Genomic DNA, 13579 nt, shown 5'->3' with positions numbered 1-13579 from the left:
GCGCCTCAGTTGGACCAGCGTTCGTGCCGGACGTGCAGACCGCGTGAGACGACGCTTCATCCAGTCCCAAACATGCTCAATGGGGGACAGATCCGGAGATCTTGCTGGCCAGGGTAGTTGACTTACACCTTCTAGAGCACGTTGGGTGGCACGGGATACATGCGGACGTGCATTGTCCTGTTGGAACAGCAAGTTCCCTTGCCGGTCTAGGAATGGTAGAACGATGGGTTCGATGACGGTTTGGATGTACCGTGCACTATTCAGTGTCCCCTCGACGATCACCAGTGGTGTACGGCCAGTGTAGGAGATCGCTCCCCACACCATGATGCCGGGTGTTGGCCCTGTGTGCCTCGGTCGTATGCAGTCCTGATTGTGGCGCTCACCTGCACGGCGCCAAACACGCATACGACCATCATTGGCACCAAGGCAGAAGCGACTCTCATCGCTTAAGACGACACGTCTCCATTCGTCCCTCCATTCACGCCTGTCGCGACACCACTGGAGGCGGGCTGCACGATGTTGGGGCGTGAGCGGAAGACGGCCTAACGGTGTGCGGGACCGTAGCCCAGCTTCATGGAGACGGTTGCGAATGGTCCTCGCCGATACCCCAGGAGCAACAGTGTCCCTAATTTGCTGGGAAGTGGCGGTGCGGTCCCCTACGGCACTGCGTAGGATCCTACGGTCTTGCCGTGCATCCGTGAGTCGCTGCGGTCCGGTCCCAGGTCGACGGGCACGTGCACCTTCCGCCGACCACTGGCGACAACATCGATGTACTGTGGAGACCTCACGCCCCACGTGTTGAGCAATTCGGCGGTACGTCCACCCGGCCTCCCGCATGCCCACAATACGCCCTCGCTCAAAGTCCGTCAACTGCACATACGGTTCACGTCCACGCTGTCGCGGCATGCTACCAGTGTTAAAGACTGCGATGGAGCTCCGTATGCCACGGCAAACTGGCTGACACTGACGGCGGCGGTGCACAAATGCTGCGCAGCTAGCGCCATTCGACGGCCAACACCGCGGTTCCTGGTGTGTCCGCTGTGCCGTGCGTGTGATCATTGCTTGTACAGCCCTCTCGCAGTGTCCGGAGCAAGTATGGTGGGTCTGACACACCGGTGTCAATGTGTTCTTTTTTCCATTTCCAGGAGTGTATTTTTACGGAACTATCTAACACGGCGTTATCTGCAGGCCAGTTAGCAAGCGACTATCTCCAATTTTTCTACTCACTGCCGATTCCACTATATTCGAGCGGGAACAGCTTTATTCTAATTGGCAGTTGATCTAAACGACCAATCAGAATGTTCCTTCCAGATCATTCTCGCGGCAAAACTTGCCTTATCCAATCAATAATCTGTTAGTAATTAACGTCATTAAAACTTCAATTTCTAGTATACTGTCTAATTAAATAAACAAAGTACGAAGTATTCTCCAAATTGCTAAATAAACTTATTCCGCCTCCAACTTTCATTCTCGCTGCTTTTATACAAAGCAAGCTCCCACCGACATACATCCTCTGAATCATTGTTGCACCATAACTTTCCAATGGTCTATTTGTAGAAGGTTTTATGAAAAATTACATATTATTTTTAACGTATGTCCCACATACATTCTCTCAATCATTCTGACGCACTTACGCAACAAAATGTAATCAAATAACAGTTTTGACCGATTTTTGTATTACGTAATGCACAGTGACCGAAGTGTTGAAAAAAGAAAATTCGAATTAATTGATTTCATGCACTGGTAACTATGCATTGGCTTCAGATGATAATGAAAGTCAATTTGTATTTATTACTAACTTGGTTTAAAAAAAAAACTATCGTCGGTTTTAGGACTTTTTAAGTAATTTTCTCTAACTCTGGAACTATAATAAATAAAAATATGAAATTTTGACGAAATCATTCCATTAATAACAAAAGGCCGTGTACCAAATTTGAACAAAATTGAATAATAACTAATATGGATTATTTAGATTCGTAGAGGGTATGAATCTTCGTATTGACTGTTTCGCTACACAGACCTCACGGCAGGCAGCGTCAGCTGCGGTGTGAGCAAAGCGGAAAAAAAAAAAAAACCATAGCCATCTCGCCGCCACAGTACCAAACGGCTGCTTGCCTTATTACAACGAATGTCATCTCGTAATAACTTGCTACGTTACACTAGGACGGTTTTTGGTGTCCGTTCCCATATACATTGCTGAAACTTTCGTTTGGATTTTGAATCCTACGGTGTAAACATTTCTCTAATAATCATGTGTCACTGAGATCCATATATATAAGGTTTTATAACTCCCATTATAGCAAATGGCAAAGAATGTTTATGGCTGTAGGTCTCACCTTGAGTAACAGCCCTTTTGTAGCCACACCATGAATCACTGCCAGATGGGCAGAGTGCATGACATCGGTTGTCCTCTGTGGAGGATTTATGAAATAAGGTAGCTCAATTTGCTTTTTTCATTCCCTCAAGGTCATTCTTATTATGTTTTATGGCTTGTCCGTAATAGCACTGCAACCTCTTTGTAAGCCGACCACGTCAACAACCTTCAGCTAATTTCTTTCCCTTCAAATTCCTCAGTCTTGTACCTAACATTTTCTGGACATGTCCAACACATTCCATTATTTTCTATTTTTGTGTCAGCGTAAGGTTTGGATTCACAAACTTTTTGGCACCCTTTTGAGTCTCCGTCTCCTAGGTGAGATGTATACATCACATCATATTTCTACACTGACCTGTGAAATATCTCCACAACACCTTCAGATTCAATCCCTCCACTATAACTACTAAAATCAATCAAACATTTACGATTTTCAGTTCCATTCGCACAGCCATGACAGTACTTGATAATACATTCCACATCAATGACTTTACCACAGCCTAAGTTGGTAGCTGTCGCTACATTATTTAGGGAACTATGGCCTCTTCGTCGCCAGGATGCATCCAGGGCTGCAGATATACATGTATTGCTGTTACTCATGTCTACACTTTACTGAACAGAATTTTTCATACTATCATTTGCTACTTCTTCTAAAGTCTGTAGAATAATTTTATTGTACATGTCAAACCTTGTAGTGGGAGGTAAGTCCATAAGAGCGCAGAAAATTTGTGCACTTCTGTAACCTTTGCCTATACTCTTCAGAGCATAAGCAAGTTAAATATTTGTGTTATACACTCTCTGTTTAGTTACGCCACAAGTGTAACCACATTCGCTTAAATCACAAAAATTACAAACAGTTCTTAATTTTGATGCACAACTTCTTCTAACACGTATCTCCTCAACTACTTCACATCACTGTTGTCACACTCCTTACACTGTAAAGCTTTATTTATTAGTTCAGATTGGTGATGGGGAGCTCGTGAATGAGTCGTTCAAATGAACGCTTCACTCCAGTGAAGTGTGAACTAACCACTCAATTTCAAAGACCTGGTACTTCAAACTCTTCACAGATAGCACACTTCACACTTTTTTCTAGTTCACCCACTCTCTTCCCCTCTCCCTCCCCCAGTACATCGGCGCTACGTCACTCATTCTCCCTTCACTTCAGTCCTCCCTCTACTGCCTGTCGACGAATCGCGCGGTGTTTGTGTGGGGAAAGATAGGGTTAGGAGGGGTAAGGTGATGAGGGGCGAGGGGAAGGTAGCGTCAGCTGCTTCCTGCAGTGCTGACATCATTACCAGCGACTATTTGTGCAGTTATACTTCGCGTCTACGGGTAAGCTACCGTTGGCAGCGCTTGCAGACAAATAAATATTAAAATACAATGAAAATAAAATGCTTACCTTGTGAGTCTGGAACTGAAGCATGCGTGGAATCCACGCTTGAAAGATAATCGTTCATGTAGGAATGTTTATCTCGTACACATAATTGAAATAATTACACTAAATGTGAATTTGAGGATTGTCCTAATTAAATTTAAAAAAAATACACATATATATTTATGAATAAACATCAACGGATTTGGTGAATCTTCAGAGATTTCCGTTTAAAAACATGATTTGTTCCACTTTTTTCCCTGTCAGGCGATTTCTTCTGTCAATTATAAGGTGTCCTGCCTTCGAGAACACACTTTCACACGGCGTGGAGGTTGCGACAATACACAGTCGTATTTTTGCAAGTTCAAAGAGCGAGGGGTATACTGACAGCCGTTCAGACCACCACTGAAGTGGATTGCCTTGTCTCTGCAGCAGGGGCTCTTGTAAGTATTTGTCCACTTCCACTATTGCAGCAGCTCTAGGGTGTGGACTACTCTGCAGCCTGGAAAACACTTCATCAAATTCGAGTCAGAGACTGGAAGTAGATTCAGTGGTTGCAGTAGCAGTGGATGTGTTCGTCACAAATTTCTCCCAGTGCCTGATCAGGTTTAATTTCACCTTCTCAGCAGAATTTTTATCAGAAAAACCATGTAATTTGAACCGAGGATCCAATGCAGTTGCTTCCGCGAAAATGGAATTTTCCTCTATATTTCTAAATCGTCGTTTTAGGTCTTCAGCTAACTTTTCGGCCATCTGTTGCACGTATACATGAATTTCAGTGTTATTAACAAACCTGCAACACCAGTTTTTCAACGAGCGACTAAGGAGTATAACTTTAGAAGCAGTGACAACATTTTCACTTGACATTTCCTCAGTGCAGTCTTTGAAAACTTTCAACAGGTCACAGGCTTGTGTTACACTTGCAATGTCCTCTGCAGTCAGATTTGGAAGATCCGGATAATTCAGAGTGATAACTGTCATTAGGGAATTCTTAAACTCGATTATTCTTCGCAGCATATCATAGGTTGAATTCCATCTTGTAATAGTATCCTGTTTTAGTGTCAGAACTGGCTCTTTTAACTGTTCCTGCATCTTTTTCAGTTTCGTGCAGGCCTGCGAACTTCTTTTAAAAAATTCAACATTTTTTTTTACTTTATTCAGAATGGGTTGAATGTGTGGTAGCCAATTCTGAACAATTAAATTGAGTGTGTGCGCAAAGCAGGGGATTTGTTTCCAGGCTGTGAGTCTTATAGCTGCCGCAATATTAGCAGCATTGTCACTGACAACACACACGACTTTTTCTTGAATGCCCCATTCCCTTGTGACACGTAGCAGTTCTTCCGAGAGTTTTTCTGACGTGTGCCTTTCGTCGTATTTAAAGCACTCTAGGAGGGAAGACGCCAGCTCCAGGTCTTCAACGTAGTGTGCTGTCACCGACAAATAACTCTCATTTGTAGTTGAGGTCCACCCATCCATTGTCAGCACAACCGCTTCCGCAGAATTAATTTTGGCTCTCACAATTTCTTTCATCATGGCGTACTGTTGTTGTAGCAGCGTATTGGAAATGGTCTTCCGAGATGGCATTCTGTAAGCACCATTCAGTTTGCCTACAAAACTTTGGAAATGTTTGCTTTCCACTATGTTGAAGGGCAAATAATCCTTTACAACAGTCTGCAGAAGTGCGAAATCTATCTCCTGATTTCTTTTGTTAGAAAGAGGTTTCGGAAAATACATGGGTAATGTTCGGTGATATTGAGATCTGCTTTCTGATACTGAAGTGATACTGTTATTTTCTGGCACCAACTGCTGTTCGCTTCTGGCATTTGCTGATGTTGGTTCCGGATTGTCCGGGTTTTTTATCCAAGACATATCGGAAGATGCAGGAGCAGGGGGCGCTTAGCGCCTGACTGACAATGACACTGTTGGATGAAGCACTCGAACATGACGCGCTAGATTAAATGTATTTCCTCCTTTATATGAAATACATTTAGAACAATAATTGCACTTTGCTTTCCCATCACCTAAATCGGCGAAGAAACCCCAAATCTCACTACTTTTACGCGACCGCGAGTTGCTAGCCATTGTATAAGAGCGAACAGACACAAAAACTGCTTTCCAAAGAAAATAAAGAGGGATTTTACCTGAAATCGTACCAATGACTACAGGTGACAGTTTACGTTTTGAATTTGGAGGGTTATTATCCTCAACAAACATAAAATCTACAGGAAAACTTCTGAATAATTACTTAATGTAGGTATATAGACTTTGTAACAGTGGTAAACATACTCATTCTATTTTGGATTAAATTTTAAGAGGAACAAAATTGGACTGCATTTCGTTGGCAGCCCTAGTTTTCAGTCCATGAATACAACAAATACGGTTTCACTTGGCAGATAAAGACGTTTTTGGGCGCTTCATGAGAAAATGTCGAGCAAGATTAAGTGTAATACCTTCTTTATATGTGACAGGTTTCTCTGTTTATCTTTCCTTTGTCCCCTTCGACCATGCTCTATTTAACTCTCACAAGGGAACATCCCCATCGCACCCCCCTCAGATCAATCGAGAAAACAGGAAGAAGTTGTGTAGAACTATGAAAAAATAAGCAAAATATACAAACTGGGTCGTCCATGCGTAAGATAGGCCATATTAAGAGCACTGTGGGGCGACGGGCTGGCTGCCCGCCTGGCAACACGTGTGCCGCTCGCTATTGTGCGTCCCAGGTAGCCGAGGATTACCGGCCGCCGAGCCGTCGCCGCCCGACATTCCACCGCGCCGCGCCCGCGCCCGCCGCCTGCTGGCTCCCGCGCCGCGCCAGCCGTAGCTGTTTCGTCGCCTTAACGTGAGCTTCAACGAGTTGGTGAGTCAAAATGACTACTTACAACCGATCTAATACGACGCTGCAGTTGCAATTTGACCGGGAATTCGTTAGGCCAACGTCCTTTGAAATTGAGGATTGGGTGTTTAGTGAACTGAGGATAGAGGAGGATGAACTTGAGGGACTGATGCTGGACTTCACAGTATACAGTCTTTTCATTAAATTAAAAACGCTCGTACGATGTGAAACCTTGGTGACCACCCACGGTGGTATAAGGAAATTCACGCACAGGGACGGTGCCGTGAGTGACGTAAAGATCTCGTACGCTGGCTACGGTGTGAGGCACTTGAAGGTCTACAATCTGCCTTTCGAAGTGCCGGACGAGGAAGTTGCACGATGTATCAGGCTGTACGGAGAAGTTCTGTCGGTGAACCGCGAGTTCTGGGGAACGGGACACAGATACAAGGTCGACTCGGGCGTCAGGGCTGTGACGATGGTATTAAAGAAACACGTGCCATCATTCGTGATGATTGGAGGGCACAGGGGAGTGGTGCAGTACAATGGCCAGCCCCAGACGTGCTCCATATGCAACTCCACAGAGCATATGCGCGCAAACTGCCCAAGAAACAAACGACCGGCGCAACTGCCACGGCAACCGAATACGAATGCCGAGCAGCAGAACATTACCGGCAACTACGCCGGAGCTGTAGCTGGAGAAGCGCCACGTTTAAACGAAGAGCCGGTCGTAGCCGTAGCAGCCACAGAAGCGACAGCCCCGACAGCCGCCGCCACGGAAAGCCCAGCGGCTCCCCCACCCCCTGCCGCCGTCCCGGCCCCGGCCGTGGCCAGCGCAGGTAGCGCGGGAGAGAAACGCCAGCTCAGCTCCGACTCGGAGGGCGAAGGCACAATGGAGTGCGAGGTAGCCGCAGCCCCCGCCCCCTCCCATGCCGTCAGACGGCAGAAGGTAGCGGAGGTCGACGCCCCCGTCCAGGAAGCAGCTGTGAGCAAACGTTAAAGCCTGCGAAGATCCCAGCGAGGATCCCCCCCACTCTACCTCCCTGCGACACTCACCCCGCACTCAGCTCGCCCACGATGGGTCCTCACCCCACCCCCATACCTCGCTCACGAACGGGACCTCACCCCACCCCCCATAGTTCCCTCACAACGGAAGACCGGAAACAGTACCTGCATTTGCGGTTTGGAGCCCGGGTGGTGTTGCTGCTTTGTGCGTCGCTTTGTGAGTGCGGACAGCGCGTGATATTTTCGTGTGTTTTAAAATCATTGTGAGTGCGGAGTGCGCGTGGTGTTGCTGCAGTAGCTGTTTTTGTGAGTGCGGAGTGCACGTGATATTTTGGCTTTGTGCGTCGCTTTGTGAGTGCGGAGAGCGCGTGATATTTTCGTGTGTCATAATATTATTGTGAGTGCGGATGCGCGTGGTATTTTTTTGTGCGTCTTTTTTTTATTGTGATTACAATATAGCGTTTGTGTTACTAAAATGAGTGCTTTTAAATGCGAAGTGTGTGGGCAAGTGTATAATTACAGAAAGAATCTCAGTCAGCATGTTTGCAAAAACCGTCAACAAGAGCTGCCTGTTGCCACTACAACTACTGTAGCTTCTTATCAGTGCTATGTGTGTGACAAAATTTTTTCTCTTAAAAATAATTTGTATCGCCACCAAAGAAATATTCATGGTTTGCAGGAAGGGGGGTTGTTCTTCAAGTGTACATTGTGCCCATTTCAAAGTAGTTCAAAACAGGGTTGGATAGATCATTTAGAAACTGCTCATCAAATTCAACTTAATTCCGAAGATCTGCAGTTCTCAAATGAAGAGTTTTTGCAGTGGAAAGAAGACACTGAACGCACGACACATTCAAAGTTTATTAAAACGCATGGGTCTACTAGTTCCACACATTATTATGGCTGCCATCGGTCAGGTAACTTTGCCTCCAAAGGTAAAGGCACAAGACATCTTAAATTGACAGGCAGCAACAAAATGAATGGAAAGTGCCCTGCAGAGATGAAAGTAACTGTACACGAAGGTGGAACATACCAAGTACATTTTGTGTCGACCCACATTGGTCACAAACAAGATTTAACGCACCTGCCCCTGAGTCAAAAAGACCGGGAAACCATAGCAACAGATATTGCAATGGGACTTCCGTATGACAAAGTTCTAGATAACGTACGGACAAGTTTGCAGGATTCGGACTTGCAGAGAATCCATTTGACTACCAAGCAAGACTTATATAACATTGCAGCAAGCTATAACCTCTCCTCCAAGTCGGTCAGACATAAAAATGATGCAATCAGTGTCGAAGCTTGGGTAAAAGAAATGAACGAAAGTGAGAATCCGTCTGTGTTATTCTATAAACCACAAGACTCGACTAGTGAACATCAAGAACTGAGGAGTGAGGATTTTGTATTAGTGATAATGAACAGAGCACAATGCGAAATGTTATCAAAATATGGAGAAGACTGTATCTGTATTGATGGAACCCATGGGCTTAACGGGTATGATTTCGAAGTGACCACTCTCTTAGTACTGGATGATCTCAGGCAAGGATTCCCATGTGCATTTCTAATTTCGAACAGGAAGGACGCCGATGTTTTAAGTATATTTTTGCAGTACGTAAAATCACAGGTTGGACCAATTTGCCCGAATGTATTCATGTCTGATTTGGCAGAGTCATACAGTATTGCATGGAACAGGACAATGGGTGCTCCTAAGATGAGACTCTATTGTACCTGGCATGTGGACAGAGCATGGAAAACTAATATCAAGCGGAAAATTTCAGATCTGGATAAAAGAAATGAGGTGTATCGGCTCATTAAATCAGTGTCAATGCGGAGAAATGTAAGTATGTTTCAGGAATCACTGCAAAAAGCACTGCAGAAGCTCAGTAGTGACCCTGACACATCAGAATTTGCTTCATACTTCAAGACACACTATGAGGGAAATGTGGAGTGTTGGGCCTACTGTCACAGAATGTATGCTGGTCTCAATACCAACATGCATGTGGAGAGTATGCATAGGACGTTAAAGGAAATACATGGTAATGCAAGACAGATAAAACGACTGGACAAAGGCATATCTACACTAATGTCCCTAGTTACAGCCAAGATGTTTGACTGGCTTATAGCAAATGTAAAAGGGAAGGTTACAAGCAAAGTTCAAGACATTCGTAATAAACACAAAACTAGTTTGTTAATGGACAAGGACCTCATCACTGAGGTAGATGGTGGTAGGGAAGTGCCATCCACATCATCTTCAGAGGTGTACATTGTTAAAGATAACAGAGTCAACTGTGAGTGCAAATTAAAATGTAGTGATTGCAATGTGTGCATACATAGGTATTACTGTACATGTATGGATTACAGTATTAGATTCAATATGTGTAAGCACATTCACACTGTTTGCCGAGATGACAGTGTCGGTGAAAATCCCCTGCAAAGTCCAGAGGTACTGGGTACTGATGTTGATGCCACCAGTGAGAGAGCAGCAATATTAGCTGAAGTAAGCACAAAATATGTTTCAAAAACACCAAAATCTTTGTTAGAAGGGAGACAGAAGCTTATTTCAGAGTTTTCCAATATTGTCAGTGGAATGACTGAGACTGAACTTCAGTTGGCCAAAAAAACTGTGTTATCCTTAAAGGCAAATGTAGGAGCTGTTCGAGCCCAAAACAGTTATTTCAAACAAACAGATAAGGGCCAGAAAAGAAAGCTAATACCACAGCGGAGGTTGTTTTCTACCAAGAAGAAAACAGCACGTAATATTTCTCTGGCTGTTCCAAATGCTGAAGAAAGAAGTGGAGTAGTAAAATCACTTCTGAATGAGGGTATGTATCAATTTTCAAGTTATTGAGTAGATACATTTATGTGTTGAACCTTGGCAGAGTAAAATGTAAATCATGGTTAATATACGAATGAGTGTTCAGTACCTGTCAACTTTGTGTGAATTATAATTTGAAATTTATATGCAGAGCTCAACAAGAATCATGATGTTCCTGCGGAGCATAGTCGTGCCATGCCAGATGTACAGCACAGCAAAACAGGTAAAACTTGATGGGATCCATCATTCTAAATATGTGTGGTACTATTATAATGTCCTGACACCAAATAAACATGTCACATTAAGTAAAATTTAGAATTTTGCTGTTCAGTAGCAATGCAGTGTGTTTGGAATCTGATGTAATAGTTACTTGCAGTACGGTATATGTATATACTATCTTTCAGTACCTATCAATTTTGCCTCAATTGTGATATGAAATTTATTTGCAGGGCTTGACACCAATAATCACTTGCATGTTGTAGAACAACCACACAGTATGTTATGGCAGTCAGGTATTCATCATGGTGCATCAGGTGTGTGTAAAGTAAATCTAATGGAGGTAACATATCTGAGTATGATAATAATCTGAATTCATATTAATGTATATTGATATCTTTAAATTCTATTTTACTGTGTCTGCATTATAATATTAAATTAATTTACAGGGCTGGACATGAACCACATTGTTGCTGTGCAGCATGGTTATGCCATACCAATTGTGCAGCACAGCACAACAGGTAACACTTAATCGGACCCATTATTCCGAATGTATCTCATACTGCTCTAAGTCCTCATATCAGCTAAGGGTGTCAGATTAAGTAATATTCACAATGTTGCTGTTCAGTAGCAATGTAGTGTGTTTGGATTCTGATTTAAAAGTTACTTGCAGTGGAATATATGCCACCTTTTAGACCTATCAATTTTGTCTGTATAATAACCCAAAAATTATTTGCAGGGCTTGACACCCACAATGAGGTCCATGTTGAACAACCACACACTATGCCATGGCAGCCTGGTGTTCATCATGGTGCATCAGGTGTGTGTAAAGTAAATCTAATAGAGATAGCATTATTTGAGTATAATGAAATCTAAAGTTACATATGTATATTGATACTTTTGTATTCTATTTTACTGTCTGCAATATAATGTAAAATTAATTTACAGGGCTGGACATGAACCAGTTTGTTGCTGTGCAGCATGGTTATGCCACACCAAATGTGCAACACAGTACAACAGGTAACACATTAATGGACCCATTATTCCCAATGTATCTCATGCTGCTCTAATGTCCTCATATGAACTAAAGATGTCAGATTAAGTAATATTTACTATGTTGTCATTCGGTAGCATTAAATAGAACTATCAATTTTGTCTGAATAATAACACAAAAATTATTTGCAGGGCTTGATACCCACAATCTGGTCCATGTTGTGCAACAACCACACACTATGTAATGGCAGTAAGTTTATCATCATGGTGCATCAGGTGTGTGTAAAGTAAATCTAATGGAGATAACATTATTTGAGGATAATGAAGTTCTGATTTGATATCTGTATATTGATACTTTTGTATTCTGTTTTACTGTCTGCAATATTATATAAAATTATTTTACAGTGCCTGGACATGAACCACATTGTTTCTGTGCAGCATTGTTACACCACATCAAATGTGCTGCACAGCACAGGTAACACCTGATGGAACCCATCATATCAAATGTCTGTGGTACTGCTCCAATGACCTTATATTCTTTAACAATGACAAATTATATATGAGCAGCACATCAGGTATGTAACATTGTTTTTTTAATTAAGTAATCCTATTTATTAAAGTAATAGTGTTTCATCTGATACTGCCTGTCTAATATATGAAGATATCATAATGCAAACTTTCTACTTTACTCGCCTTGGGCCTATACAGTTTCTAAAGTGGTAGTTGTGGAGAAGACAGAGTAGTAGTTGTAATTATATTCTTTCTGAACAGTAGAACTTCAATGCAGTGTTTACTTGCAGTCTGGATTATGCCATGTCAAGGAGCAGTGAGGGAGGTCCCAAACATTTGGATCTTGACACTGATGTCAAGTCAGGCACCTTAGGCTGCCACAAGAGCTGATGACGAGGACTGGGATACACTCAGCCTTATCTGGCCACCAGAAGGAGAGTGGAAAGAACCTTGGAATTCCATCACTTCAGAGGGGGCAATCTGGATCCATTCAGCTTCATCAAGCTTACTGAATGGCCAGACAGGTATGTAATGGTATTGCAGTTAATAGGGCACAATATAAGGATGTTTTGATGCTGGTTTTTAGTCCAGTACGTCATTATCCACCATGTAAATTGTTATTATTTGGGAGCAATGTGATATATCTGAATTCTGTTTATATGCTTACTTGCAGCCCGGACTATGCCATTATGCCATCTTGAGGACTAATGAAGGAAGTCCCAAACATTTAGAGCTTGGCACTGATGTTGAGTCAGGCCCCTCAGGTTGCCTCAAGAGTGAAGGACCTTATATCCACAACATCTGGACTTCAGAAGGCCAGGACTAGGATCCACTCAGCTTTGCCTGGCTGCCAGAAGGAAAGTGGAAAGGAACTTGAGCGGGCCGCTGTGGCTGAGCGGATCTAGGCACTTCAGTCCGGAACCGCGTGACTGCTACGGTCGCAGGTTCGAATCCTGCCTCGGGCATGGATATGTGTGATGTCCTTTGGTTGGTTAGTTCCAGGGGACTGGTGACCTCTGATGTTAAGTCCCATAGTGCTCAGAGCCATTTCAACCATTTTGAAAGGACCTTGGAATTCCATCACTTAAGAGGTGGCGATCCAGATCCTTTCAGCATCGTCAGGCTTACTGAATGGCAAATCAGGTATGTAATGGTATTGCAGCTGATAGGGCACAATATAAGAATGATTTGATACTGGTTTTCAGTCAAGTATATCATTAACCATTATGTAAATTGATATTACTTGGGAGCAATGTGACATATCTGAATTCTGATTAAATGCTTACTTGCAGTCCGGACTATGCCATCTTGAGGACTAGAGGGAAGTCCCAAACATTTGGAGCTTGGCACTGATGTCGAGTCAGACCCCATAGACTGTATCAAGAGTGGAGGACCTTATATCCCCAACATCTGGAGTTCAGGAGGTCAGGACTGGGATGCACTCTGCCAGAAGGAGAGTGGAAA

The 13579-nt window shown here is 43.3% G+C and overlaps 2 long non-coding RNA genes across 2 annotated transcripts; both read left to right on the top strand.

The window, feature by feature from the left end:
- Window positions 1-11371: 11371 nt before the first annotated feature.
- On the top strand, window positions 11372-11856 carry LOC126249768 (uncharacterized). Its single transcript, XR_007545655.1, has 3 exons — window positions 11372-11432; window positions 11561-11632; window positions 11798-11856. It is a non-coding gene; the product is annotated as an uncharacterized LOC126249768 (long non-coding RNA).
- Window positions 11857-12027: 171 nt separating this feature from the next.
- Window positions 12028-13241, top strand: LOC126249767 (uncharacterized). Its single transcript, XR_007545654.1, has 3 exons — window positions 12028-12180; window positions 12406-12639; window positions 12789-13241. It is a non-coding gene; the product is annotated as an uncharacterized LOC126249767 (long non-coding RNA).
- Window positions 13242-13579: the final 338 nt, after the last annotated feature.

The sequence above is a fragment of the Schistocerca nitens genome, chromosome 3, assembly GCF_023898315.1.
Source record: "Schistocerca nitens isolate TAMUIC-IGC-003100 chromosome 3, iqSchNite1.1, whole genome shotgun sequence".
Classification (NCBI taxonomy): domain Eukaryota; kingdom Metazoa; phylum Arthropoda; class Insecta; order Orthoptera; family Acrididae; genus Schistocerca; species Schistocerca nitens.
Note: the sequence above shows the minus strand (reverse complement) of the source record. Positions and strands in the feature narration are given on the sequence as shown.